We start from the raw sequence: 8,281 nt of genomic DNA, 5'->3' as shown, positions 1-8,281 counted from the left end.
ATCTAAAATGTCCCTCAAGAGTCTCATGTGTTTGAAAGGCAATTGGATTGTGGGTTAGGGTTACCTCTGTGCTCGTCAGTGGCTCTATCTATTGATGAGTTCAGTAGCCCAATGTGCTGGTAGGCGGTGGGGCGTTGTTGAAGGCAGGTGCCAGGGATGAGACCTGGAAGGGTATACTCTTGTGCTGGGCTCGTCACCTGCCCCTCTGCTTCTTGGCATCCAGGGGTTGAACACTTCCCTCTGCCAGGCCCTTCCACCATGCCATTTGTGCCTTAGAGCTGGCCAACCATGCACCGAGCAAAATGAAGCCCTCCTCCTTGAAACTGCGGGTGTCAGGCATTTTGTCCTAGGGTGAGAAAGAGGCTAGGATACCTTGTCCCACCTACTGAGTGGGATCAGTGTGTGGATTCAGCCAAGATGGTGCTCTGGGAAGTGGTTTCTGAAGCATACCTCTCTACAGAGTTGAGAATGACAGAGGATCCTCACGAGCGTCCCTCCTGCTAAGGCAGATTTTGACTCCTTTGCTCTAGCAGGGAACCATCTGAGTTTTTCCTCCACATCCCACACAGGCTGACAGAATTAAGCTATCCCCTTTCCCTGTGCCTATTTCTTAGACTAATGTGATTACAGAGAAGGAAAAGGGAAGGGAAGGGAAGGGAAGGGAAGGGAAGGAAAAAAATAAGAATGGAACAAGGGAAGAAATACATAGAGCATTTTGGCCCTCAGTGGGGGGGTGTCACAGTGGGCAGGACATGACTCCCGTTATGGGGAGAGGTCACAGTGTGTCCCTAATGAGACCTCTGTAATGTGCAGCACAGTTCCCCAAAGTGGAGAATTATTCTGCTCAGCTTTCAAAATGTCATGTAGGTGGGAAATCCAGGCTTATAAATCAGAAACGGAATCAAACTCTGCTTTCCATATGGTAGAAAGTGGTTTTCACTATCAGTTTACTGAACTTTCCAACTAGAGTGCAAATCTAAGTGGGAATATGTTTTGCTTCAAACTCATCAAGTGTAGCTCACCATTCTGGAAAATCCTATTATTTTAATGCTGTGGATGGTACAAAGTCATCAGCCCAGCCACAGTGTAGCTCATACATGTGTGGTGGCTCTCCCTCCCTTCTTTCCCACGCAGCTAACTCTATTTCAAATGTCCAAAAGGCACATGATTTTCATTTGAATATTTTCTTGCTGCTCTTACGCCTAGAAATGTCCACTGTAATAAAGATGAGTATCAAAGTACCCCCTTATATTTTAATGTAGCTATGCCTAAGTGTTTAGATTTTGAAATGCAAGGTATCTGAGTTACTTTCCTTTTATTTCTCCTACAGTTAAGGCATTATATTTACTTCTTAAAATGATATGTGTAGGTCAGTTATACCAACTATGAACATCACTTTAAATAGCACAGACAGCATTTTAAAACATTTGCTATGAGTAATGCTGTTCGGGATGGCAGTGGAAAGAGCTAGTATGTTAGTTCTTTTAGCTAGACAAGGTGAGTTGGCCCGACCAGAAGCCCCAGACCATCCGTGATCACGGCAGGTTGAGAACTGCCCCTGAATTATTCACTCCCTGCCTCCCTGGTCTTGTGGTTTCCTTGTAAGGTCTGTCTGTCTGAGCGACAGCTAATTCTATCTGGCCTGGATTTAGCCCAGCCTGGGCACCTAAAGCAAGAACTAGGGAGAAGGCCTAGCAGTTGCTGATAAAAATTTATATTCTGTATCCAAACCCCCACATCAATCCATGATCCTCCTAGGCTGTGACTAGGCCACGTGAGGTCCCAGTCCTAAAAAGCAGTGTTCTCTTTTGCTGGCTCTTCCTGGGGGTGACCTGAGCCAGTTGCCTAGGCTAAATCCAGACCCTTCGTCTGCCATCTGCACCCCTCTGGTGATCTGCCCTTCACCCCTGGAGCCTGTTTGCGAGAAGATGCTATATTTATAGACAGCCCTTCTCAGAAAGATGGGAAAAGAGATTAGCTCATTGCGGCAGGACTGGAGGGGAGAGCAGAAACGAGAGGGCTGCGTGCTCCTCTCCCTGTAAGGCAGAGGAATGAGCTGCGCATGGAGACATGAGCCCTGGGGCCTCCGTCTACGGTGTGACCTCAGCTGGGTCACATAAGCCTGTCCCCACCCCGGCTGGCACTGAGCTCAGGCCCTGCAGCCTCCATGTGGAGCCCAAGAACCCTGAACTTCATCTATGTTTCTTTATTTTTCATGCCTGAGGCAACCAGGATGTGAGCCAGATGTGCCTACCTCTGAAGCTTGTTTCAGGACCTCAGAATAAATTCCTTTTAAAAATTGTGATAAAAATATACATCACATTTACTTTGTTTTTAAATAAAAGATAGGAGTCTTGCTCTGTTGCCCAGGCTGACCCTGAACTCCTGGGTTTAAGCTATTCTCCTGCCTCAGACTCCTGAGTAGCTGGGACTATAGGTGAGCACTACCACAGTGAGCTAAAAATGTACTTTTTAAACTGTTTTTAACAGTGACCCTTGGAAGGTGAGGCTCAGAGGGATGAAGTTAGGTCATTGGGCAGGAGGTGATCTTGGCAGAGGATCCTTACAAAGGGCCCACCATGTTCTTCCTCTCCACCCTGTTCAGGATGTTGCTGTTGCTCCTCTTCAGGCTCCCATGGTGATACACTGCCATCTACTCACTCCCCACAGAGGCCAAACAAGTGGATCTCACTGCCCTAACCAGTCTCAAGCTCTGAGCTCCAAAACTATGGCCTAAACAGACAGAAAGTTAAGCTGCCATGGGTATTTCATTTAGTAACGAAGCTGACTAATGCAATTGTTTGGTAGCATGGAGTACACACACCATGTTGTGTAACCATCATTACTATAGCTCTTCACAATTTTTTTATTATCTGGGACTGAGACTCTGTACTCAATACATATAAAACTCCCAGCCAGGCATAGCAGTGCATGCCTATAATCCAAGCACTTGGGAGACTGAGACAAAAAGATCACAAGTTCAAAGCCAACCTTGTCTACATAGTGAGACCCTGTCTCAGACAAACTACAAACTCCCTACTTCCCTTCCTGTACAACCCCTGGCAAGAGCCTTGCTAGTCTGTCTTTGTGAATTTGCCTGGCTTAGGTACCTCTTAGGTGTGGAGTCATGTATTTGTCTTGTGTGTCTGGCTTAGATCCCTTGACATTATGTCCTTGAGTTTCAGCCGTGTTGTAGTAGCAAATCAAACTTGAAGCCCTCTCTTCTTCCCTCCACTCCAGCCCTCCCAACTGGGGCAAGTAGCGTCCTGTCCTACACGCAGCAGTGGGGAAGAGGTATGCAGACTTCACTCCACACCATACTTGAAATTCATAAAGTTTATTTTCAGGATCCTTGGTCTCCTTTACCCTGCATCTTTTCTTGCTCCCAACGTAGGGCTGCCAGATGTAGCAAATAGAAACTAAGGCCCCCTGTGTACATTTCAGATAAACAGCGGGTAATATTTTAGCATAAGTATGTACCTATGCTAAAAAATTTTTCACCCTCTCTGGAATTCAAATGTAACTTGTCTTAGATTTTACCTATCCAACACTCCTGCATGCCTTTTGGAAATTCTCTCCTTCTGCTCTTCATTCCCCGTATGATCTCTTTATAGCTACCACCTTGAGCAAAATGACTATGTTTGGATCCTGTCTCTAGCTGGTAGAAAATCAGCAGATCTCCCCACTATTCCCCTGCAGAGAAGGAGGTGACACCACCCGCACTGTGCCACTGGAGAGTGACGGGCACAGCACAGGTGATTGACCTGGAGTGTCTGTGCTCCCACTGGAGGCGGATAGACTCGCTTTCCCTCCCTTAGCCTGCATTTATGAACATTATCTGCTTAAGTGGCTGGTGAGAGAACAGATGGATAAGGGCACATGGCTCTAAAGTCCCACCTGCTGGATACACAGGTCTAGGGGTGTTGGCTAGAACAGTCAGGGTCAGGGGCTCCAACGACAGTCCCCCACATCTGAAAATCTCCTGCCCTGCTCTGCACCGAGAATAGGGAGCTGGAAGGAATCCTCTGGGGATCAGCAGGACTCAGAAGTCTCCAGGTTTTTTCCTCTGCTGTACAGGTTGCACCTTCAGTGTGTGTGTGTGTGTGTGTGTGTGTGTGCACACACACACACACACACACACACACACACACACACTCTGCCAGCCTATTTGGGTCTCTGGCAGAGGGAGGAGCAGTAGGAGACTTGCCTCATCACCCTGATGCCGAGTTGCTTCCTGGAAGCACATAAAGGTGGAGCTCTTGGCATCTCTGCTGTGCTCTGCCCTAAAGGAAGGGCAGGGGCTCCTGAAGGCACTCAGCTCTGTACTGGCCACCCCACCTCATGGTGTCCCACCCTGGAGCTACTGTGTCCTGGAGGCTGAAAATGGCTGGCGGGAGCAAGTTTCCTCAGCGGAGACTGCAACTTCTTTGTCTCCCAAGCAAAGGGGTCACAGGCAGCCTTCAGTGTGTTGGGGACTCCTCCCAGGGAGACATTGCAAGGGGCAACCTGACTCTGCCTGTGTTGCTGGCCTTGTGCCTGGGCACTTTGTCCAAGCTACAGGCTGAGACTTATCACCACCCTTACCCCACCTCTACCTCCAAACTTCCTGTAGTCAAGGCCCACGGGAGGGTGGAGAAAAGTTTTACCTTTGGGAGTAAAATTAAAAGGAATGCCAGAGCTGGGCTTAGTGATGCACACCTATAATCCCAGCACTTGGGAGGCAGAGGCAGGAGGATCACTTCCTGCCAAGAAGGCCAGCTTGGGCTACATAGTGAGTTCAAGTCAAGCCTGAACTGCATAAGGAAACTCTGTCTCAAAAAGAGGGGGAGGGATTACCAAAAAACCCCATAATTCATAAAAATGATATTTTAATGCAATGTTTTAAAATCTGAATTAATATATAGAAGTTTATAATAAAAAACTCTCAGAATTTTAAGCCAAGGCAGCAATCCTAGTTTTTCCTTTTGCTTTAGCCCAGAGTATGGTCAGGCCCGGTCCTCTCCCTGATCCTGGAATCCTCATTCAACTCGCAGCTCTGCCTGCTCCTCCACCAGCTTCTCCTGGGTGGGCTCACTGTAAGAGAGCTCTGACAGTGAGCCTACCTACACACCCACAGCAGTGGGGGCTTCTTGGGGCACCTCCCACCTTTGAGATCTCGTGTCCCTTTGATACTGGGCACTGGAGTCTCCTTCTAGAGTCAGTTTCTAGGTTCTTTCCATCCTGAGAAAAGAATTGGCCAAGACAAGTACAAAAGGTAGGAGGATTCATATTTATTAAAGGTAGGGGAAAAAATGTGCCCTGTAGAGTTTGGACCAAGTAAAAGTAGGAAAATAGTGCACTCTGAAGGGTGAGAGCAGATCACTGTGAAACAGCACAGTGGCCCCCAAGCCTAATGGTGACTGTTTTTTATATCTCCCACACCCTAGATTGACATCAGGTCTAGGCTGTCCTATCAAAACTGCATAGTGTTCTCACAAGAAGACTTGAAGACAGCACTGTCTGACTGGGTCCACATGCGAGGCTTTGGAGATGGTTCTGTACAAGTGTCCTGGGATTTTGTAATTAATAGGTGAGGCCTACTTCCCCAGCCAATCTGCCATACCCTAATCTCCTGTCTCATTTTCCCCTAAGAGACATATAAGGTCTCCAACGTTATATCTACTTCTTGTTGAAAGAGATTGTAGCCCTACCTACAGGGAATTGTGTGCTGTCCAGTTATCTTGGGGTGGTATGGCTCATCAGCTGGTTTGAAGAAATAAAAACCTGTTGTAAGACAATGAGAAAAGAGTTAGTGACTGTTCAGCTGCCTGTTTGGTGGGAGAAACTGTGGTGAATTTGTCAAAAGAGTAACTTTACTATTCCATTGGAGGTGTAGAGCCCAAATATGAGAAGGAGCAGGTCCAACTTTTTAAAGAGGAACCCCAGGTCTTCCAGAGATTCTCAGGAATAGCTTTCTTTTTACTCCTGTGAAAATTCTAGTGACCATTTCCCATGTAGGATTTTTATAGCTTTCCACTATGTCTCTTGAGGAAGAATCAGTTTGAATCATTCCTCAGGAACAGGAAATAAGGCTAAAATCTGGAAGGGCTGCAAGGCTGCCCTTTTTGCCCCTCTACCAGCATTTTGATTTCCCAAAGAGACTTTAAACATGCCTCTGCTATCCCTTTCAGTGAATGACAGCAACCTGCTTGAAGATAGACTGCCACTAGGGGTTGTAGAACTTCCTGATTGTGTTTTATAAATGATTATTTATTAGTTATCAAGCCCCTTTCTTACCAGATTGTGACGTGGGCATGTAGCAGCCAGAAAGGCATATTTGGAGTCTGTATATAAATTTTGCTGGGCATGGTGGTGCACGCTTATAATCCCAGCACTCAGGAAACTTAAGCAGGAGAAACATCATGAGTTCCAGGCCAACCTGGACTACATAGTGAGTTCAAGGCCAGCCTGAGCTGTATAGCTAGACCTTCTCTCAAAAAATAAAAAAGATATTCAAAGGCTGTAGATCTAGAGGAGGGTATTCCAGAGAACGAAGTTAAAACAGAAGTCAAAGTAATTGAAATTGCATACCTATGAGTACAAGGTCACTCAAGGTTTCTCTCAGGAGATGGAGATGTCTGTGGATGGGGGCACTATAGGTTACCCCAGGCGTCTTTAATCCTCTTTATCAGAGCAGAGATGGGTTCTGGTGGCCTAGGAAGCACAGACAGTCAATCCTCCACTGCCATGAGTCAGACATACAGGCTGCCTGATGCACAAAGCAGGGCTCAGGCAATGGCTGGGTATAGTCACATGCCCCATGACCAGTTTTCTTGTTGGCCTTAACTGGCCCTAGGTTTTTCACTGGACAACTTGGGTGGGCTTAAAGCATTGCCAATTATGACAGCCATAATTTTGAACTAATTTTTTTCTCAGCCCTTTGACTTTCATCCTCTAGATCCTGACTATTAAACACAGAAAAAGCCATATCCAGCAATTGGGTCATCAGAGTCTGGGGCCTCACCTGTAATACTACGAGGGTCTTCATTAAGCAGATGGGACAGACCCATGTCCCCCTGAGAGGCAGGTGGGGATCTGAGGACAGGATCACCAACAAAATCAATTGCGTCTTCATCAAGACTCTAAATACCACAATTTGTGGGCTTTTCCATCAATAAAGAACCATAAAAACTTCTATGTAAGGGATTTCGAGCCATCTTCCTTGGCTGTTGTAGAGGCAATCTGTTATGGTTTGTGTCTAGATGTCCCCAGCAAGCCTCGTGTGGTTATAAGTGAGGCTTTTTAGAGGTGGCTGGATCTAGGGTGTGTGACAATGGGATTCAGGATGTGCTGCTGGGATTAAGGATGTGGGTGCTACCCACTCTAAGGGTGGGTAGCCTGGACGAGATATAAGGGACAGAAAGAGGCTTGTTGTTGCCTTCTGCCTGCCATGAACTGCGATGGCCCTTTGTTATGCCACTCTGCCTCGGAAACAGCAAACTATGATTAACTGAAACCTTGGCAAACTGTGAGTCAAATAAACCTTTCTTCCTATAACTTTGGATGTCAGGTATTTTGTCTCAGCAATGAGAAAAGTAACCAAGACATGATCTAACTGAAAAACAGTATTGTAATTTAAACTGCTATTTGGTCCCATCTCTTGCCACTCCATCCCTCATATTGGACTCAAATCATATTGCAGTAAAGATAAGTCATTCCTTTTTCAGACTGGCAGGATCAAGCATTTTCCAGTGTTCAAGGATAGAGCCTAATGGCACAATTGGTGGGATCTGTAGTGTGCTGTTTATGGTGTTTCCCATGGCTTGCCTGAGACTTACAAAGAGGGAGAGAACGGGGCCTGGAGTCCTTCAGATGGCATCCCACATGGAAGGGACCTGCTGAGGCCACAAAGCATCAATTACTTACAAAAAAATCTCAATTACTTACTAAGACATCTCCACTCAAAGCTTGAGAAATACTGGTGCCTTCTGAGAAGAGTAGAGCCCCCTGGGGGTGGTGTGCGCTGTTAGCCTTAGGATTCTCCATATTGTGACCCACTAATCTCTTAGGGAGAAGGGTGGGGCCCTCTAGCAGCCACCTTAGAAATTCCATGAGATCAGGGTGGAGCTCCCACCGGGGAACTCCCTTAGCCACTTCAGAAATAAACTCTTAAGAGATCAGGTTAGAGCCACTTGAGAAATAAGATTCCTTGGATTATCCCAATAATAAAAACTGCAGTACTGTACCTTATTTAAGGCAGGAGAAACAGAAACATCTTTAAAGAAAAACAAACTTAAAAAGT

General features: G+C 46.4%; 1 long non-coding RNA gene across 1 annotated transcript; it reads right to left on the bottom strand.

The window, feature by feature from the left end:
- Nucleotides 1-5,263: 5,263 nt before the first annotated feature.
- LOC102030171 lies at nt 5,264-8,011 on the bottom strand. Its single transcript, XR_260050.1, has 3 exons — nt 7,927-8,011; nt 6,571-6,693; nt 5,264-5,763 (listed from the first exon to the last, which is right to left on the bottom strand). It is a non-coding gene; the product is annotated as an uncharacterized LOC102030171 (long non-coding RNA).
- Nucleotides 8,012-8,281: the final 270 nt, after the last annotated feature.

The sequence above is a fragment of the Chinchilla lanigera genome, unplaced genomic scaffold, assembly GCF_000276665.1.
Source record: "Chinchilla lanigera isolate Chin_1 unplaced genomic scaffold, ChiLan1.0 scaffold00012, whole genome shotgun sequence".
Lineage (NCBI taxonomy): Eukaryota > Metazoa > Chordata > Mammalia > Rodentia > Chinchillidae > Chinchilla > Chinchilla lanigera.
The sequence above is the reverse complement of the archived record's forward strand: the minus strand, read 5'-3'. Positions and strand labels throughout refer to the sequence as shown.